General features: G+C 41.1%; 1 protein-coding gene across 20 annotated transcripts in view; it reads left to right on the top strand.

The window, feature by feature from the left end:
- Nucleotides 1–383: 383 nt before the first annotated feature.
- MTMR3 (myotubularin related protein 3) overlaps nucleotides 384–21,164 on the top strand; it is a 129,612-nt gene continuing 108,831 nt past the window's right edge. For 7 of the 20 annotated variants that reach the window (XR_011249857.1, XM_069557187.1, XM_069557191.1 and 4 more), the window contains exon 1: nucleotides 2,975–3,222. The gene's annotated coding sequence lies outside the window, so the exon portion shown is untranslated. Of the gene's footprint in view, nucleotides 482–2,974; nucleotides 3,223–3,529; nucleotides 3,585–5,835; nucleotides 5,911–21,164 lie in introns of those variants that run through there. The other 13 variants (XM_069557188.1, XM_069557192.1, XM_069557197.1 and 10 more) reach the window with 8 other exon arrangements.

Genomic DNA, 21,164 nt, shown 5'->3' on the forward strand with positions numbered 1-21,164 from the left:
CTGGGATTCTCCAGGCAAGAACACTGGAGTGGGTGGCCATTTCCTTCTCCAATGCATGAAAGTGAAAAGTGAAAGTGAAGTCGCTCAGTCGTGTCCGACTCTTAGCGACATGGACTTAGTGCCCATGGACTGAAGCACGCCAGGCGGCACACGGCGATACTCTTGCCGAAAAACTGGTTCACGTGTTATGCCAAATGTTGGCCCTCTACTTCCGGATTCTTGGTGACTGTGAGAGCGGCTGAGTGAATGCTAACACTCTATTGGCTGAATATCTGCCACGAGCCACCTCACGGGGAGTTAGCCAGCCTATGGGTGGGCCGTCCTGGAGTCAGGTGCTAGTTTCCATCCAATAAGAGGACACCAGCTGTAGAACCCGAACCTTCAGTCTTGGCCTGAGCAGAGAGGCCTAGGTAGCAAAACGTATGCTCCCGAGGAATGAACTTGATGGGAATCTTATTTTATTGGACAACAGGAGAAACAGGTAGGAAAAGCATTTTTTTGTTTGTTCATTAGTATTTACTATTTCCTCTCTCATTCCTTAAAGGCTATATACTCATATAACAGGAAAGGGAAAACTGGATAGAAGAAATAGAAGTAAAATTGCAGAGTTGAGGCAGGAGGAAAAGTCACTATTAATACATGGATTTGAGGGGCCAACAGTAGACCATCATTGAACTTCACAATTAGCATTGGGTTTTCTAAAAGCCGAGGTAAAAAGATACAGGATCATCTGCCTAATACTAATTATTTAGAAATGAAGGGCACCTGTGTCTGAATCTTGTAGGCAGAGAATATCCTGCTGTATCAGTAACAAGGGATATTGTGACCATCTAGCCATCAACAATTGGCAGCTGCCTCCCCTAAGCTGCACCTTGATGGGATTCAGGGTGCAAAATCTACAATACTAGCGCCAAAAGTTATGGTGCATTTTGAAGGAATGATTTCAATGAGTCCAGACGGCTTGCATCTTCCTATACATAAAAAAGTGCTAAATTCATTAACTTGAGATGTCTGCTTTTTTCTTAAATTAACAGTGATCTTACGATGTTCTCACTACCTGATTTCTTGTGTAAAAATTCCTATATATTCGGCTTCTCCCTTACCTCTTTAGAACAGTCCCTCAGAACTATCAGAGGTTGACTCTCGGGCTTAAGTCCTCCGTATGTTGGCCAAATGAAACATAATTCTCAGTTTTTAGGTTGTGCAAATTTTTTTCTTTTTTCAGCTGACGGAGTAAAGCAAAGCCTTTCCTAACTTTGAACTCTAATGTAATTTCTTACCTGGGATTTTATTTCAGGCAATGATGCCACAAAGTTGGCAGTACAGCTTGGTGGGGAGAGGAGTTTTTGTTATCAGTAGGATTGGGTTTGCTTTTAAAAAAAATTTTAGTGTATCTTATCCTAGACTGCAATTTCTTCAGCTGTAAAATGGTGATAATGACAGTATCTACCCAATTAAGCTGTGAAGATTAAATTGGATGTGTTGTATTGAAATTAGCGGGAAATCTTCTTGATTAATAGCTATTTGTCATGAGCAGTTCTAGGTGCAGGGGATAAAGTGATGAACAAACCAAAGACCCTTATCTTCAAATAGCTTTTACTTAATGGGATAGAAAGACAACAAACACTAAAAAAAAAAAGGATAAATAATTGCAGAGTGCTGTGGATAAAAACACTACAACAGATGCAAGGATAGATTTCATTTGACTGATTCAGCCATTTTCCAGAAAAGTCAAAGACAAAACGTTAAAATGCTAATCTTACAGGTGCATCTGTCAGGGCCTGAGGGAACTCGGTCCTGGTCTATAGATTTGTTCTACAAGCTATTGTGTATGCGAAGAGTCGGACAGGACTGAGCGACTGAACTGAACACGTTACAAATTTTTGTTTTTTTGCTTGCTTGTTTGAAAAGACTTCTTTTACCTGAGCTTTGGTGGAAGCAGTGTGAAATTGTATTTTGAGTAGAACCTTGAGCACGCTATATTTACTTGCATTATATTAAATTAGTTTTTTTTTTTTAGTTTTTTATTTTTTAAATTTTACAATCTTTAATTCTTACATGCGTTCCCAAACATGAACCCCCCTCCCACCTCCCTCCCCATAACATCTCTCTGGGTCATCCCCATGCACCAGCCCCAAGCATGCTGCATCCTGCGTCAGACATAGACTGGCGATTCAATTCTTACATGATAGTATACATGTTAGAATGTCATTCTCCCAAATCATCCCACCCTCTCCCTCTCCCTCTGAGTCCAAAAGTCCATTATACACATCTGTGTCTCTTTCCCTGTCTTGCATACAGGGTCGTCATTGCCATCTTCCTAAATTCCATATATATGTGTTAGTATACTGTATTGGTGTTTTTCTTTCTGGCTTACTTCACGCTGTATAATCGGCTCCAGTTTCATCCATCTCATCAGAACTGATTCAAACGAATTCTTTTTAACGGCTGAGTAATACTCCATTGTGTAGATGTACCACAGCTTTCTTATCCATTCATCTGCTGATGGACATCTAGGTTGTTTCCATGTCCTGGCTATAATAAACAGTGCTGCGATGAACATTGGGGTACATGTGTCTCTTTCAGTTCTGGTTTCCTCGGTGTGTATGCCCAGAAGTGGGATTGCTGGGTCATAAGGTAGGTCTATTTGCAATTTTTTAAGGAATCTCCACACTGTTCTCCATAGTGGCTGTACTAGTTTGCATTCCCACCAACAGTGTAGGAGGGTTCCCTTTTTAAATTAGTTTTATTCTGAGCACAATTACAGGTGAAAGATACTACCATTGTTCGAGCATTGCCTTGCCCCTGGCCGTAGAGCTAGGAAAAGATGCCTCGCCCAAAGGTTGACTTCCTCGCCCATTCGCAGATCCTGTTTCTCTCTTTTCCAGCTGGAGCGTCCCAGCTGCCGGCGTTCGGCTGATCTGCAGCCCCGCCCACCACCGGGGCGTGCCTACCGCCCCAGGCCACGCCCCTTGCTCCGACCGCCGGCAGAGGGCCGGAGCGTGCGCGCGCGTCCCCGCTCGCGGCCCGGCTCGGCTTCGGGAGCGCGCTCTGTGTGGCTGGTGCCGCCATGTTGTTGTGGTTGTGAGAAGGCGGTGGCGGAGGCGCAGCCGGTCGAGACGCTCCAGCGGCCCAGGCGCTGCCCCCCGCCAGCCCGGGCTGGGCGCCTCGAGGGGTGGCGGAGGCCGTGCCGAGACGGGCCTCGCCATGTTCTGCAGCCCGGTAAGGAAGCCCACCCCCACCCCCCCGCCCCGTCTACTCCGGGGGTGAGGAGGAGCTGGAGGAGGGGCCGTCCTCGGCCCCGGCGCCGCGGCTGTCACCCTCTGAGGAGGCGGCGACCCGCGGGGGGCTGGGGACGGCGTGCGTGGCCCGAGGAGGGTGGCCCGGACGGCGGCCGCGGCCGCCAGAGGGAGGCACGGGGAGCGGGAGCGCCGCGGCGGGGCCCGGCCCGGACCCTCGGCGCAGGGGAGGCGGGGTCCGGCCGGGGCGGCTTTTCCGGACCCGGTGGGGAAGGGCCCACGGGGACGAGGGGTGTGAGGCGCTCCCCGGTAGCGTCCGGGGAGATGCCCGCGGACTTCCAGGAGGTGAGCGTGCGGCCCTCACCCCGACCGGCCCCGTGGGCGTCCTCTGTGGCGGGAGACCGGAGGTTGGGGGCCGCGGAGCCCCCGGGGCGAGCGCAGCGGGCCCGGGACTTGTGGGAAGGAGGAGTGGCCGCCCGGCTGTGGAGCAGGGCGTCCTCCTGAGCTGGTAGTCCTGGGGTGGGAAGGATGGCTCGGAGATGCTTGAGAAAACTCAGCACTGGTGAGACTGCCTCACGAAAGGTTAGAGTGATTTCTCAGGTGAAAAATCCTGCCGCTTAGGACCCCTGGGATAGTATTGTTGGTTGTACTTTGGGCTGGAAAACTTGCCTCAAAATAGTAAGGGTACGTTTTATGGCCATTTTAATAAACTCCTCTGGGGTCTGATAACCTTACTTGTGAGTTTTCCCAGGAGCTACTATGGGGGGTAATGATATCCAGGTGGTGTCTCCAGACTGAGGCCTAAATTCTTACCTGTTTCAGTATCTTGACAGACACTTTGTTGTATGACAGTGTCTGCTTTTTTTTTTGTTCCCCACAGTGAGGGAAAAAAAAGTGGGCTTGCTCTTCCAGTTGAACTTCACCTTCGTTTCTCACAATGTGGGCCATGGTGCCATCAAGGCCTGCGCTGAATTATGCGGGATGATTTTTGTTTTTAGTATAAAATAGTTGGGATTTATAGGTGTAGAGGTGTTGGGGGACCTCCCTCTTTCACATCCAAGGCTGTTCCAGTAGGGCAAGAGACAGGATGTATGTGTTTTTTTGCTCGGCGACCAGGTGAGGGATGCCAGCGTGTGTTGGTGTCAAGCAGAGTCTTCCCTTCTAAGGCTTGTGACTTGGGTGGGAAGAAGAGCTTAGAGAATGACACTGTTTGGAGTAAACCCAGTACAGTTTGTGATATTTAACTAAATTTGGAGGGTTCTAGAATTGTAGATTGGCTCCTTATGAAGGCTGCTTTCAGCTCTAATTAACTCCCTTATTTTCAGGTGGCCCAGAGCTGTTCATGTGACCAGTATGCTTCTGCAGCCCCACTTGTAGTTAATAGCAAGCCATAAGAGAACCCAAGTTTTCCCAGTTTGTAAACCAGGTTTTTTAGTTTGGTGGTTAACTAATTAAATACCAGTTGTCAGAAATAGTACAGACTGCCTGAAATGCTTATTCCAGGCCTCATGTGGGACCTGGTGAATTAAAATCTCTGAGCCTTACAAAGCTTCCTGAGTGATTCTAGTCAGCCAGGTTTGTGAATGTCTGCTTTAAGTCACCTCTGGTATTCCAAAGGATTTCCAGTAATTATAACTCCTGAGAGTGTTTTTAACTGTTTATACAATTTGAGAGGTATGGAAAAGAGTGGAGCCTGAGCATCTCTTAAAATACAGTGGATTTAGGTATGGGAAGCAGATCGATTGCCAAAAATTATTTGTGCACATCTTCAGGTACATGCTTCATAAAATTAGAGGTATATCCAGAGATATAATGAGCAATCCAGAGGACAGAAGCAGAGAGGCAGAGGCAGAAAGTCTGCTTGTGGGCCACAAAGAGCTCCACTGAAGCTGCTTTCCAACATCGCTGTGGCACCTAAACTGTCTGATTCAGGTTTCTAGTAAAGTGGGGGTAGGGCTGGTGAATTAGCAGTCATTTGAGACTAGGGTTGTGAACCAGGAAGGTGTACTGTGGATTGTGAAAAGTTCTTGAAATACGCCTAAGGCTAAGAGGAGTGGAGAAGTCAGCTCTAAAGTCTGAGGTAGTTCTGGTTAATGCTTTCAGTCGGTAAAGTGGAGTGCTGAGTTACCAGAGGAAGTATTCATATTTCAGAGGGGGTGTGGTAAGGTTTGTTATAAGTTTGGAAGAGTTGGAAGAAAATACTGTAGAGAGCAGTGAAGGAGTTTGGTCAACATCCTGTTAAATCATAGTGTCACACTGTTAGAGAAGCACACCCAGCTGTCCACTACGAGAGCCAGAGGCCTTGTATGTTTTGCTCTTTGGTATCTGGAGTAGTTAGCATAGTTCTCAGCATATATTATGCCCTCAGGTATTTGTTGAGTAAATGGATAGTATTGAGGTGGGAAAAAGAACCGTTTTGGTGGTTGATAACAGTGTTTGTTATTAAAAACTATTTGATAATTTGCATTGAGTTAAAGAGTCAGATTTTTAGTCCTTGTGGTTTGCCTAAGAGATTCTGTTTTCTAAAGACTGTCATTGGACACTATCCTGTCCCTAGTTTTGGGGTCTTAAATCGGCCTTGGTTTTTTATTTTTAGGTTGTGGTGTTAATTGACTGCTGCTGGGAATGTCACTTCTCTAGACCTCCATTTTCTTATCCGTAAAATTAAAAGGTTTGTAATTATTGACCTAAAGTAGTTTCTCCAGCCTGATTTTGCAAGTCTTTATTAATTTGTAATTGTTATTTAGTATTAATCTCATATAGGTAGATGAACCTTCTGTTTTGGATTCTGCTTTTGACTTATGGATTATAGACATTGTCCAAAAGTGCTCTGGAAATTGCATGCATGTTGCAAGTGTTAAGCAGAAACAACATGCTTATGCTGTTGTAATTCACTTAGTGTTGAAATCAAAACGGATTTCACATAGAGAACTTCATAACTGAGTGTGAAGCCACAAGATTAAGAATGGTTTGGTGCAAGTTTGTGTAATTTCTGTGGTCAGTTGTTTGTTACAGATCACCCAATTCTGTAATTTTCTATGCTGAATTTATATGTAGTTTTATAATCAGTGAAACTGAAAATATGAGATCAAATCCATACCCAGTTGAACCAAGATTCCCAATTTTAGAAGCTACCAGAATTGCTGACATTGTTATTTTTCATTTTAATTTTGTGCTTTTATCTTCACTTTTGCATCTAGAACCATAATGTAACTTTCAAGTTCGTATCAGACATTTAAAGAGAAAACTGCTGTAGCATGACAGTGGGTGACTAGTAAGTCCTGAGTTCAAGTCTGGGTTGTGCTCATTAGTTGTGTTTCTGGCAAACCGCATAAGCCTTCTGAGCTTCAGGTCCCTCATTAGTACAGTGAGGATGAAATGGAATGGTGTATATGAAAAGCAGTCTAAAAATGTCAGTGGGTGATGATGGAGCCCTGTTGTATTAGAATCCTGTTTCCCTGGAAGAGTTGACTTGTGGAGCAGTGGTAAATCTGGTGTCTGCTGTCAAGTGCCGACTTTAGTAATTTCACTAGGAAAGCCACGGAAAAGATTTCTGTTCTGTACTCTTGCTTGGAGAAACCTTTTAGCAGCACTTGCATCCAGTCTGCCAATAGGAATGATCAGTGTTTCAAGAAACTGCAGAGGGATCTGAGATGTCTTAAGTTTGTGCCAAGGTTTGCAGGCTGCCCACTCCAGTATTCCTGGGCTTCCCTTGTGGCTCAGCTGGTAAAAAATCTGCCTGCAGTGCGAGAGACCTGGGTTCGATCCCTGCGTTGGGAAGATCCCCTGGAGAAGGGAAAGGCTACCCACTCCAGTGGAGAATTCCATGGACGGTATAGTCCATGGGGTTGAAAAGAGTCGGACATGACTGAGCGACTTTCACTTCACTTCACTTGCCTTTAGAGTACATTTGCTGGATTTCACCCATCTTTTTATGTTGGAAAGTGATAGGGTCAGGGAGTTTAGCACATTCTGTGTAATGTTTTAGGGCTGTGTTTAATGAAATCAATGTGGTGATTTCTAAAAAAAGAATTAGCACATAGAAAATGGTAAAATTAACAACTGATTTGGGAAAATTTATTATACGTTACTTCTGTTACTATATGTGTACTGTTGCCACATAAAATGTAATTTTATAATTACAGTCCCCCCACCCCCCACCCCGCTCTGTGTAGCTTTTGGGATCTTAGTTTCCAGACCAGGGATTGAACCGGACCCCTGCAATGAAAGCGCAGAATCCTAATCACTGGATCGCCAGGAAATTCCCAAATGTATTTTTTCTTGAGTTGTAAAACTTGGAAGCAGTTGCTCAGGGACACGGTACCGGGTACCCGAGCTTTGCAGTTAGGATGACTATAAAAATAGTGAGACATAAATGAAAAGTCACAAGAAAATTATGAGGTTTGGTTAAATTTAAAGCTGTTTTGTTAAGGGTGAAATACTGTGTGTGTGTTTGTGTTTGAGCTAGCACACGCAGTTACATCCGAATCTGCGACCCTCTGGGCTGTAGCCCACCAGGCTCCTTTGTGAGATTTTTCAAGGCAGGAATAGTGAAGTGGGTTGCTGTTTCCTCCTCCAGGGGATCTTCCCGACCCAGGGATCAAATCCACATCCCCTGCTTGGCAGGGGGATTCTTTACCTCTAAGCCACCTGCGAATCCACAACATACCTCATAGCTCTGTTATAAATTGTTGACTTAATGAACATAGTTAAGACAAACTTATGCTAATATTCTAACTCCTTTCCCTTAAATGGACTGTCTGGTAACTACAAAGATGTCGTCTCGTGGCGTGCATTATTGCATCGAGCATCATGTTGGTTGTATGTCTAGACCTAGATCTGTTACATGCCTGTTTGTTTCTTCATATAATGTTTAGAATGATTTTATTATGAGAGATAGTAGAAAGCTTTCCTGATTTCATTTATGTTCTAAATTTATTTTCTTTAGCTAATGCTTCTGTAATTTAGTTGCAGAAGATACATAAATTTATTTCTCTGAAATATTCATAGACTGATAATCTGGCAAATGTAAGGAGTTATAAGTATATTGATAAATCCTAACATTTGAAAGAATTGGTAGAAAGACAGGATGGTTTACTTGAAATAGGGTCATTCTTATTTTTTAGTTCATGCCTATCATGTTTCTATAAGATAAAACAAATTTGTAATTGTAAAGTATTTAGACTGATTCCACAAACCACATGGGGCAAAGTAGTGTGTTTAAAGTTTTAGAAGTCTACAGGGCAATAATAAGGAGCTTTAATTTAATTTCATTTTAAATTTCAAAATGAAGTTTTTATTTCTGATTATGAAAGCTACAGTACATATTTGTATGAGTGTGTGTGAAACCTACAAAAAAAATGGAGATAATGTAGGAGAATGAAGGAAAGTAGAGCTGATCCCTCATCCCATTTAGATGTGATGTTTGGTGTTTGTCTTTTTTACTTATCTACTGAAATACTTAAGAGCAACTTCCCATGTCAAGTTGATGTTCCTTTAATGGGTGTTTAGTATTCTGTGATATGGGTGCAGCATGGTTTACAGCAATTCCCTGTTAACGGACATTTCAGTTTTCCCTCATAAAATCATAAAACAGAGCTGTGATGAACTCCTTTGGTTTTTTTTTTTGGCTGTACCAGATGGCTTGAAGAGTCTTAGTTCCCTGACCAGGGATCAAACCCATGTTCCCCTCAGTGGAAGTGAGTAGCCCTAACCACTGTATTGCCAGGGAAGTGTCTCGTTTGAGCTTTTAAAAAGACAATTATGCTGCTGTTTTCTCAGGCTAAATTCCTAAAAGTAGGGTTACCTGGCAAAGGGTTGTTTTTAAAATTTCAAAATACTCAGGGTATCCTCTAAATAGGGTGCTATTTTAAAGTCTCGGCAACAGTAATATCATTGTCCGATTCCAAATATTCTTTCTAGTGATTTACTACCTTTTAACTTGCCTGGAAAATCCATGGACAGAGGAGCCTGGTGGGCTGCAGTCCATGGGGTCCCTAAGAGTCAGACACGACTGAGTGACTTCACTTTCACTTTTCACTTTCATGTGTTGGAGAAGGAGTGGCAACCCACTCCAGTGTTCTTGCCTGGAGAATCCTAAGGACGGGGGAGCCTGGTGGGCTGCCGTCTGTGGGGTCGCACAGAGTCGGACATGACTGAAGTGACTTAGCAGCAGCTTGGTGGGAATTTAAAATAGTTTGGAAATTTCCTTTGTCCTTTTTTCATCATCAGCCCTTACCCTCTACAGCTTAGCTGTGGAAGGGGCAGGTGAAAATGGAAGGGCAATGATAGAGATTACTTAAAAATTATTGCATGTTAATCCTCAATCCTTAACTATTTACTTTACAAATAATATGTATAGTAACTGGTTATTGTGTCTTATAAAATATAGAGAAAAAAATTAACAAGGATGAGAATTAAAGTTCAGATATCTTTCTCCTTTACTGCAGCGGAGCATCTTGGGTGCTCCTTGGGTGTACTGTGTTCTGCTTTGGATGTAACTGCTTTAGACACTTAAGATGTAATGTTGGGCTTTTATGGTTGACTGTTTCAGAGCTTTTCCACTAGTTCTGCAGGTGGTCCAGCCTAGTTGGATTAGGATAGTCTTCAGAGTGTCCCATGCTATTGAGCCACGTCTGCAATAAGGGCAAACATGAACCTTGCTCAGAAAGCACCAGTTGAGGCGCTTGATTTGAAAAGGGCCAATCAATGGGATCAGAGAAGGCCATGGCACCCCACTCCAGTACTCTTGCCTGGAAAATCCCAGGGACGGAGGACCCTGGTGGGCTGCAGACCATGGGGTTGCACAGTGTCAGACATGACTGAGCGACTTCACTTTCACTTTCATGCATTGGAGAAGGAAATGGTAACCCACTCCAGTGTTCTTGCCTGGAGAATCCCAGGGACGAGGGAGCCTGGTGGGCTGCCGTCTATGGGGTCGCATAGACACGACTGAAGCGACTTAGCAGCAGCAGCAGCAATCGTGGGCTAGGAAGCAGTCTAAGTAAGTAGTCTACTTCTCTTAGAGATGAACTGAGACTGTGTAGAGTATATTTTAAAAAGTCTCTGCTTTATGGAAAGCAGTTTGGTTGTAACATTTTTGTTTTCTAAGAGCTTAGGTCTTGGAGACTGAAAAAGATGAATAATTGGTACGTACTAGCTTTCCTTTGCTTGCAAAATACCACAATTAACCTGTCACTCTTTAACTCCATTTGGAAGAGCCTGAGTCAGTAACTTAAATGCTTTCTTGGGCCAAAATTTTCTGAGTCCTGGATTAAAAGGTGACTTTTTTCTTAAAGTTTGAATATGTTTCTGTTTTCAAAAAATTTAAACTTTTAATTTTATGTTGGAATAGAGCCGATTAACAATATTGTGGTGGTTTCAGGTGCACAGCCAGGTGACCCAGCCGTTCATATGCATGCGCCCATTCTCACCCACACTCCCCTCGTCCAGGCTGCCCTGTGACATTGGGCAGAATTCTTTGTGGTTAAGTTCATAAGTTACTTTTGATTTACCCCTCTCCTCCCTGCTGCTTAGTTATGAAATCTGGAAATGGTGCTTTTACCCTACAAAAATGAGTCTCCCTCTCTCTTCCTATCATGGGGAGTTTAATTTCAGTAATTTTATATGGATTGGTCATTATCGGAGAAAGACGATATTGAAGTCTTCAAGATTGTGAAAAGGGCAACTTGTGCTTACTTTTTGCTAGTTAAAAGAAGTTTTTTTGCCAGTTAAAAGATAATTTATATTGAAGGTGATTGCTATATATAGTATTTTGGGGAAGAGGCCAGGTATTCCTTTTTACCTTAGGTAGCATGATTTACAAGCATGATGTCTGTTGTCACAGACATCTTAGATCCTCATTAGGGTTTGAGAGCATCATTTAATCACGGGTATTGTGACTCCTTTGAGGCCACATGCCTCAAAGCAGTGTTTGACATCATATTTGAAGACTGTAAGCCTGAAGAAGTAGGTGGTATGTAGTCGTTAACTCATGTCCGACTCTTTTGCGACCCTGTGGACTGTAGCCTGCCAGGCTTTTCTGTCCATGGGATTTTCCAGGCAGAAATACTGGAGTGGGTTGCCATTTTCTCCTCTAAGGGATCTTCCCCACCCGGGGATGGAACCTTCGTCTCCCGCATTGGCAGGTGGATTCTTTACCGCTGAGCCACCTAGGAAGCCTGCAGAAGTAGGTACTGATGGGTGTTCTCCTTCACTCCTCAGCACTTAATGTACTGCCTGGTATAAAGGAAGCTATCAATTTTATGGACTCTTTAAACTCTTACCTATATATTTACACGTGTTAATAAACTATAGTCTTGTGAAACCAACACATCACTTTCTGCAGTTAGATTGTTCCTTCATCTGATGTGCACAGAAAACATTTCTGGGGGAGAGGTCATTAATTTTATATCAGCCTTTCAGATATCCTCTTTCTTTCTCTTCAGGATAGATGCATGGTGACAAGTCTTGATGTAATTCCTTTCATTGTGTGGGTTCCTCCTACTGGCAAGACTCGTGTGTGTGTTTGTGTGTGTGTGTATATATATGTATGTATCTGTATTTGTATAGTAGCTTGCTATTTGAAAAGGAAACATACTCAGTTTTTGGGTGTATAATGGTTCTTCAAACATGGACTGCAGGGTTTGCCATAGCGTGAATGAAAAGGAGCAAATATAATTGCTGACACTTATTCTCTCCAGTTCCCTGTACCTGTGGTTTTGGTTTATTCCGAAAAAGGCTGAAAAAAATTAGTCTTCTGAAGAAGCTAGTCTGTTATTGCCCCTTTGATCCGCTGAACTTAAAATCATGTTTCGTAAGTGAACTAATATACTTTCTTTTTTTTTCTAATATACTTTCATACATAAGAGAGACTCTATAAAGACAAGAATGGAAGTACTAATAGTGATTAGTTTCTGGCTGGAATAGTGACCATTTTCTGCCTCATATTCTGTCGTTTTCCAGTTTTCTGTAATGAACACGTGTTACTTTTTTTTTGTTTCTCTTATAATTAGGGAAAACCTGCTATTTTAAAGTACATTTTAATGTCCTTAGTTTTCATTGGCTGGCTTATGAAGATCTAAATCAGTCAGCATTAAAAACATGGGTTGTGGACTTCCTTAGTGGTCCAGTGGTTGAGACTCCACACTTCCACTGAAGGGGGTATGGTGAGGAGGTTCTGCGTGCCATGGGGTGTGACCCTCCCCCCCAAAAAGAACATTAATTGACTCCAGTTCCTAAGGAGAGTGGCAGCTGTAGGAAGCAGTATGGGAAAATGGGGCAGGCAAGCTGATTTGAACTTTCTTACTGTAAATTCCACTGTGACACTGAGGCAGTCTGGGCTTTGGTCACAGTTAAACACAAGACCTCCACCTGATATTTCCCTTCCTAATGAGCTGGTTGAGAATTACGAATGATATCTTGAAAAGTCAGATACTGTGAGCTTAAACACAGGACTCGGCCAGAATTCCTGGTTTTCCTGCTGGCTTGCCATGTGGAGTAAGAACTGTAGCCCTGTGTGTATTTAAAAATGGGGAAAAAAAAATCAAATAGAATTACAGCAACTCAGATGTGATACTGATTTTGCACATGTAATTTGAACTGGAAGATACTTAGATAAATGACTTTTATTTTGACAGTTGGGGTTTTGGTGTTAATGTGTATGGCTGGGAGTTGAGCCACTGTAAGTTTATTTACTCATTCATTTGTTGATACTCTAGGAAGATCTATGTAATATATCCAGAGTTTAAGTGATTAGGAAAAGCCTATTCAGCTTTTGCTGTTTATTGAACATTATAGTAACTTCAGTTTTTGTATAGACAGATGATGTATCATTCAGAATGTAAGATTTCTGGGGTAGAACATTATTAACTGTCTGCCCTTTATTCTTTTAAAAAATAAGATTAAAGTTCAAGGGCAATCAAAGTAATAAAGGTAGGTACTAATATAAATTTATAGGCTTTTTTAGTTTAAAATTTTATACTAAAGATATATAGGTTTATTTAAAAGTTGATTAAGCCCATTTTTCTGTTCCCAAATCCCACAATCTTGGCTTTCTTTTTTTAAAAGAAAATTTGAATATTTCAAAAATTCAGAAGAATATGGAGAATAATTTAACAGACACCAAGGGCCTAATTTAAAAGATTTAGATTTAATAGATGTTGATGTCTTGTAAAATTTGCCTCAAAGAGGTATTTATATTTGTTTTTAAAAAGCAAAATATTACATAGTTGGAGTCCTTCCTGCATTCATCTTAAATCCTATTTCCATTATCCAGAGGTGGTTTTACCATTTTAGGCCATGCTGTGCTGTTTTATTCCTACAGATGTCTGTGTGTGTTTGACACGTATTAATGTGTTTCAAATGCATATAGTACCTTAGTGTATATATTCTGCTGTTTGAAAAAGCTTGAAATTTATCTATGTTAATATATGTGTGTTTGCTTAATAGCTATGTAGTACTCAGTTGTATGAATAGGATGTAATTTTAGTCCCATATTGTCTGTTTTCGATTAATATATAGATCTTAAAATTTGCTTTTAATATGATCAAGCTGTACATGGCTGATCTACAATTTTTTTCTCAATGTTTTTATAAACATCTTACCCTATTGCAAAATATTTACCTGTTTTTAAGGACTGTAGTTTTTTTGAACTTCTTATAGACACAGGACAGTTATTTACCCAGACCTTTACTGATGGACATCTGGGGATTTCGGTTTTTTTGCGGGGTGCGGGGGGGGGGGGGGGAGGTTACTTTTTCCCTGCATTACAAAAAGTGCTGTCTCTGATGGATATTCTTGTACTTTATCCTTTTGAACAGCTGTAGGGTAATTTGTATAGAAATAATTCTGCAGAGTAAATTTTGGGGGACTAGAACTGCATGCAATAAATATTGATGCTAAACCAGTATGTATATTTGTAACTTTCTCAGGCCTGGTCTGTTCACTTAGGTTCGTTCAAAATTGGGTGCCATGTAAGAGGTGCTGAGCTGGGTAGTTTTGCCGTATAAAACAGCTAACCTGCTAAAGTTGCATAGTAGAAGCTAGGAGGAGTTCAAGCTTCACTTAGGTAAGGCACATAGAGCTGTGTTTGGGAAATAGTTTTAGTTTTGCTAGCACAGAATAGAAGATTCAAAATAAGTTTTTAAAGTGCTAAAAATTGAAATAAAATGTTAAAGTACTTGAAATTTCTTTTACTCTCTGTACTGAGCCCTTGCAGGGAAGAGATGTCCTGTGGCAGTGTGTGTAATTGGGAACAGGCAAAGATTGGAAAGCAGTGAAAAATCTGTCCTGTACTCAGAATTAGGTAGTAAGGACCTGAATTAAGGTGGTGGCAGGGTGGTGATTTAGTTTGCTAATTTAAGCATTCTTAGTTGACAGCCTGAAGGAAATGCACATATACTTGTGAACTGGTTGAATGGGAAATTTAGTGGCAGGGAATCAGCGTTGGTGGGTTTTGGGCCTCAGAGACTAGTGATGGTACAAAAATGTAGAAATGGGAGGGGGAGTTTGGAAAAGGACTGAAATGAAACCCTTCATACATTTAACGTTGAGACCAGGGAATATACAAGTAAAAATGTCTCACAGGAGCTCAGAGATAAGAATTTGAGGCAGGAAGAAAGGTAGGTCTTATCTGGATGAGAACTTGAACCTAGAAGAGCCAAAGATTGAGATCACATTTAGGGGAGTGGGAGAAGATCAAATTTTTTAAAAGCTGTTAAAATTAGGTTAATGAGGCATAGTGGAGGCCAAGGAGAAGAAATTTTCAAATGAGTGATAATTAAATTTGAGTGAGATGGGAAATACGTTAGTGATCCATACTACTCATCCATCATCATTTTCTTATGTATTTTTTAACATTTCTCCTCTTCACCCCAAGGCCTATTAAAAATTTATTTATTTGGTTGTGTTGGGTCTCAGATGCAGCATGTGGAATCTAGTTCCCTCACCAGGCATTGAAGTGCCCTGCATTGGTAGCATAGAGTCTCAGCCACTGAACCACCAGGGAAGTCCCCGTTTTCTTAGGATATGCATTCAGAATATTGAAAGAGACGAGGAGTGTGACATGAGACAGCATGTGTGACACGTGTTGTTCAATAGAACTTTCTCCAGTTCCTTCTGATGCTTGATAACTGCTGTTCAGTACATATTGAGCCTTGGAATCTGGCTAGTTGGAACAAGGAGCTAAACTGAACATTTTAATTAAATTTAAATAGCCACGTGGTTAGTGACTGCATGTTGGACAGCACTGCTTATGGACTCTGAAAATGAGACAGTGATGCAGATTAGCAGGAGGAGGAGATCTCAGGATAAAATAGAAGCATTTACTTATCTAAAACTTTTGTTGCAGTGCCATCAAACTTGCATTGGAATTAAGTATTTTGTTGCAAACCAAAGTTTTGCATTTTTGTATTGTTGGCCATAGTTGACAACTCTTTTATATAAAAGAGCAAAACTATTTTTGAGACTTAAGAGTCTGCACTTTCTTCATGATGTCCCTTCCCTTTTTTTCTTCTGTCTTGCTTTTTAAAGGTTATAATTCAATTTTATGGATGAAAGGATATTTATTGAGATATTTTGGATTTGTTTTCTCCTATTAAAGTAATTCGGAGAAGGCAATGGCAACCCACTCCAGTCCTCTTGCCTGGAAAATCCCATGGACAGAGGAGCCTGGTAGGCTGCAGTCTATGGGGTCACTAAGAGTCGGACACAACTGAGCGACTTCCCTTTCACTTTTCGCTTCCATGCATTGGAGAAGGAAATGGCAACCCACTCCAGTGTTCTTGCCTGGAGAATCCCAGGGACGGGAATAACCCCAGTGGGCTGCCGTCTATGGGGTCACACAGAATTGGACACGACTGAAGCGACTTAGCATTAAAGTAACTGAAAGTTTCTTAGAACTCTCATTAGGGAGAGAGAGTACTAGTTATCCTTTAAATAAACCAATACCTTAGATACTTTATGGCTTGAGAATTGGTTTGCTTTCAGAATGATTGATGGTTTAAATTGAATGTTTGATGGCAGTGAGAGAACCTTTTTTACTCCGTGCTGTTCTGTGCTCAGTTGAGCCTGACTCTGCAACCCTGTGGACTGTAGCCTGCCAGGCTCCCCTGTCCACGGGATTTTCCACCAAGGATGCTGGAGTGGGCTGCCATTTCCCCCTCCAGGGGATCTTCCTCACTCAAGGATGGAACCCGTGTCTCTTGCGTCGCCTGCATTGCTAGGCAGATTCTTTACTGCTGTACCACCTGGGAAGCCTAAATGCACTACGTCTGCAAGAAGAAAAAGTAAGTGTATGTGGAAGAACCCATTCACAAGGCAGCGCTAACTGTGTGATTCCATTTTTATAAAGTTACCAGAACACTCCTGATAGATGGCAGCAGAAGTCAGATTAATGGTTATCTTTGGTAGTGAGCGCGGGGAGACTGGGGTTGCTAGTTACGTTCTGTATCTTCATCTGGGTAGTAATTCCATGGTTTGCTTTATGAGAATCATTGAGTTGTGTACTTAGGATGTATATACTTTTTTTGTATGTATGTAACACTTCAGTTTTAAACCTTTTACTGCCTCACATAATTTCAGTGAATATAATTTTCTTCAGCTTTTTAAATTTTCTTCTACCTCTTCATACATGAATACACTTAATGGAGAAACCTATTTTATCTTTTCAAATTACAGTGTTAAACATGTGGAAGGGTGCATAAAACAAATGTATAGCTTAAATGAGTATATTGGAGGGACTTCCGGTGTTCCAGTGATTAAGACTCCAGGCTTCCACTGAAGGGGGCAGAGGTTCAATCCCTGGTCTGGGAACTAAGATCCTGTGTGCCTTCCTGCATGCTGTGTTGTGGGGCCAGAAAGGACATTGGAGGGTTTTGAGTGTGTCATGCCTATGTCTGTAAGAAGGGAAGGAATTGATAGAAGGCTAGAATGTTTGAAGAGAACAAAGTTTTGAGGACTCTCAGAATACCAGATCTGTACCTTGGCTTTGTCTTCACTTTGCTGTCTCTTTGGGAAAGTTACTTGACTTAATTTGGGCCTCAGATTTTTCTATAACAGTAGGGACAATACCTAACTTTTGCAAGGTGACTGGTGCAATTGAGGTAAAATTATCAGAACATAGAATAATATTATTAGGCATTTAGGCCATTGAATTTTGGCCTCTGACATCACAGAACAGAATTGTGATAGGAAAAGAAAATGATTTGTACAAGGACACACAGTGATTAAGATCATTCGTTTAGATTGGCTTAAAAATTTCTGAGACTTCTAAGTATGCCAGACACTATTCTAAGCAGTTTGTATGTATTAAGTCATTTAATTGTCTGGGATTATTCCCAGCATGTGTGTGTGCTAAGTCTTTTCAGTTGTGTCGGACTCTTCGCGACTCCATGGACTCTAGCCTGCCAGGCGGCTCTGTCCATGGAATTTTCCAGGCAAGAATACTGGAGTGGGTTGCCATGCCCTCCTCCAGGGGATCTTCCTGACCCAGAGGTTGAACCCGAGTCTCTTTCCTGCATTGCCTGGGGGGTTCTTCACCACTGGTGCCACCCGGGAAGCCCCAATTATTATGTTTAATTATAATTATAATCCAGTTTTACTGACGAAATCAAAGCAAAATGGGGTTAAGTAACTTGAGAGGTAGTTGAGTTCTTTGCTGTATTGCCCAGTTAAGTGAAAGTTCTTAAAGATTTTAGGCAAATGTTAAAGATCTTTTAATAATCTTTTGCAGGTTTTGTGAAGTAAAATTTTGGGTTTTTGAACCAAAATTAGAAAAGGAATCTTATTTATTGTGACTGTCGTGATTATGGGAAAGATTGATATTAATATTTACTGTTTGAATTTTATTCCCTCTTTGACAAAGCTCATTTTCTTAAAATACCTGCGATGTAAACACTAGATAGTTTTCTTTTAAAAATGGATTTGTTTTTTAATCCTACGTCAGTTTGTTTCTGCCTGTAGATACTGTTTAGATTTGTAGGCAAAATGTTACTGGAAGGGAGCTGTCAGGCTCGGAGGCAGCTCTAACAAGGTTTAGTGTTCTGCTTCGGTGGTTGCGATATCAGATCCCTGGTTTTCAGAACGATAATACAGATTCTGTCACATCTGTGGTTTGAAAAAAAAATTTAAAGTATAATCTGTATACAGTAAAAGTCACCCTTTTTGAGTACTGTTCTGCAGGTTTTGGAAACACATATGATCAGTACTCATCAAGATACAGGAGTTCCATCGTCTCAAAAATTTTCCTTCTGGTCCTTCAGTGAGAAGGACTCCCACTTCTTGTCTTGGCAGCTCCTGATGTGTTTTGTCACTATAGTGCTGTCTTTCCTAGAGTTTTATATAAATGGAATCATGCAGTATGTAACTTTTTGAGGTTGGCTGCTTTTATTTAACATAATGCACTTGGAGACATTCATACTTTGTGTATCAGGGATTACTTTTTATTGCTGAAGCATCCCATTGTATGGATGTATCCAGTTTTTATGTTCACGTGCCAAGATCATTCAGGTGGTTTGCAGTTTTTGATAACTATGCCCAGAGCTGGTATAAACATATTCACACACATGTATGTGTGTGCCCATATTAATGTGTTTTCTCATGGTTTAAAAAAAACCCCTGGTGCCTAGAGGTGTTTTTAACTTTACTATGGAACCTTAAAAAGCTTGTAGTATTCACAGAATTTTGTTATTTTCTTATCAAATCCCTCCCAAAATTTCACTCTTAGAATGAGAGTAATTTGTTATATAAATAACTTTACAGTGTAAACTGTAAATAGTACTTTTTAAATTAAGGAAATAGGCACATGTGCTTAATCAGTGGGTATATTCAGTTATCAAACTCCTTAGTGCATAATTTCTTTTTTTTTTAAGTTTATTTTTAATTGGAGGATAATTGCTTTACGATATTGTGTTACTTTCTGCTGTACAGCAGTGTGAATCAGCCATAGGTATACCCATGTCCTCTCCCTCTTAAACATCCCTCCCACCTCCAACCCACTGCATAATTTCATATTTTGTTTTTAGTAGCTCTTGAATTGTGAGCCCTTGACTTTCTTTTGTTCCTCCAGCTAGCAGAATGGTAATATAATTGGTTGTGAAAAGTCTTAAGGAGAACAGGCTTTGCACTGTAGACTCCCCCAAGATGATTGGAAATACTAACATTGGTGGCCTATTTCATGTGAACATGTCTTGAAACTTAGAGTTTATGGTTGATTAGCTACTTGAATTAAATTATCCTGTTTGTGTAGTGACTGACCTTTCTTTTTCTAACGGTGTGAAGCCAAGAAAAAGGTAAGGCCATTTTACCTTGGAAAAGAAATTGCAGGCAAGTTTTGCAAATTAATATTGAGGTTCCAATTCTGACCCTTCAGAGGACTACAGAGACCACAGGTGATATGATTGAGCATGGTATGTGTGTATTTCTTTGATTAGTCTCAGAGTCTCAGGTTGAGCCTTTCAGAGACTGAGGTATTTGGTATACAGAGCTACAGAGCTTCTTTCAGCAATGGACATTTCTTCTGAGTTAGAAACTGAATGAATGTTGTGTTTAGAACCAAGATGTATTGCACTTCAAATGTGAACCTTTGATAAGGGGATATCTCACTTGTGGGCTGTCATTTTCTAGCTATTTCCTGTGGAAATATCTACCTGGAGATGCCCAGTTTTGACAGTAATGGGGGTTGAAAGTAACCCTGCCTCTTCTGTGTGTGGTTGTTGGATAGGGGTAAGACTTAGGCTCTTTCCTTTGCCTGAGACTGCAGTATTGGTGATTCATGTTGAGAATTCCAGAATAGGGTTGCCAGAATTAGAGACATGGGAATATGGAGGTAGCAACTGTTATGGAATCAGTATTACAAATAAAATTTTATTTAGTTGTATTAGTTGCACACTGAATTTTCACTGCTACCTTGTGAAGTAGTCAGAGCAGGGGATACTATTAACTCTCACTTAACAGGTGAATAAATTGTGTGTAAAAGCTGTCATTAGTTGTCTGAGATTGCTCTGCTAGTGAGTAGCTGAACTAGAACTTCAGCCCCGATCCTCTGATACCAAGTTGGATGCTCTTTTCACTATTCCGGTTTAGTATGATGAATAAGAGCTCAGGCTTAGGTTTGGATCATGGTTCTACCACTAGTACTCTGATCTTAGACAAATTCCTTAACTTCTTGCTTCAGATTTCTCAATTTTAAAACAGGGATAACAGTATTCCGGGGGCTTTTGTTAGATTCAGCAAGTGCTTTTAACAGCTAGCACTCCATATAGGCCTGTTGTGATTGTTGCTACTGTTACTACAGTAATAACACTGCTTCTTTCCCTGAAAGCGTTATAACTGTCCAGTACTTTATTTGGAGCTAGGAGCTTTTGCATTCCTGCTCCGTGGAAGTACTTCAGTTGCACTGCATATACACTTCCCCCATTCCCAACAATGCTTTACCTTCTCAGAACTAGAATTCCAAAAATTTATTAGTGAGTTCCTCTAAAAAGGTACAAAAATAGATTTTTCCCCTTAGAGATATTTGTTGAGCCTTCAGAGAATTCCTGGGTATCTCAAATTTTCTTTAACTTGATAATTCTTCAGCTAGCTTGCCTGATACAGAGAAAAATAATTTTTCCTTCAAGAGCATAAAAAACTTTAAAATATACCCATTTGCATAACACCTACTTAAACCAAGTTACCAGGAGATTTTACAGGACATTTTTGGACACTTGCGCTTAAGAGAATCTTTTAACATGATGCTGTATAAACCTGCTTGTGTTATTCCTTCTTTTACTGAGATACGTGAGTGGCTTGCTTGGATATGTATCTGTGTCCTTTCTTTGATAAATACTCGAGGGAGCCTTTTGAAATGCAGTGTTTTGGCCACCGTTGCAACTCTACAGAAATATGGTTTCATGATAAAGTTAACAGAAAGCACATTGGCAGCAG

The sequence above is a fragment of the Ovis canadensis genome, chromosome 17 (assembly GCF_042477335.2).
Source record: "Ovis canadensis isolate MfBH-ARS-UI-01 breed Bighorn chromosome 17, ARS-UI_OviCan_v2, whole genome shotgun sequence".
NCBI classification, from domain to species: Eukaryota; Metazoa; Chordata; class Mammalia; order Artiodactyla; family Bovidae; genus Ovis; species Ovis canadensis.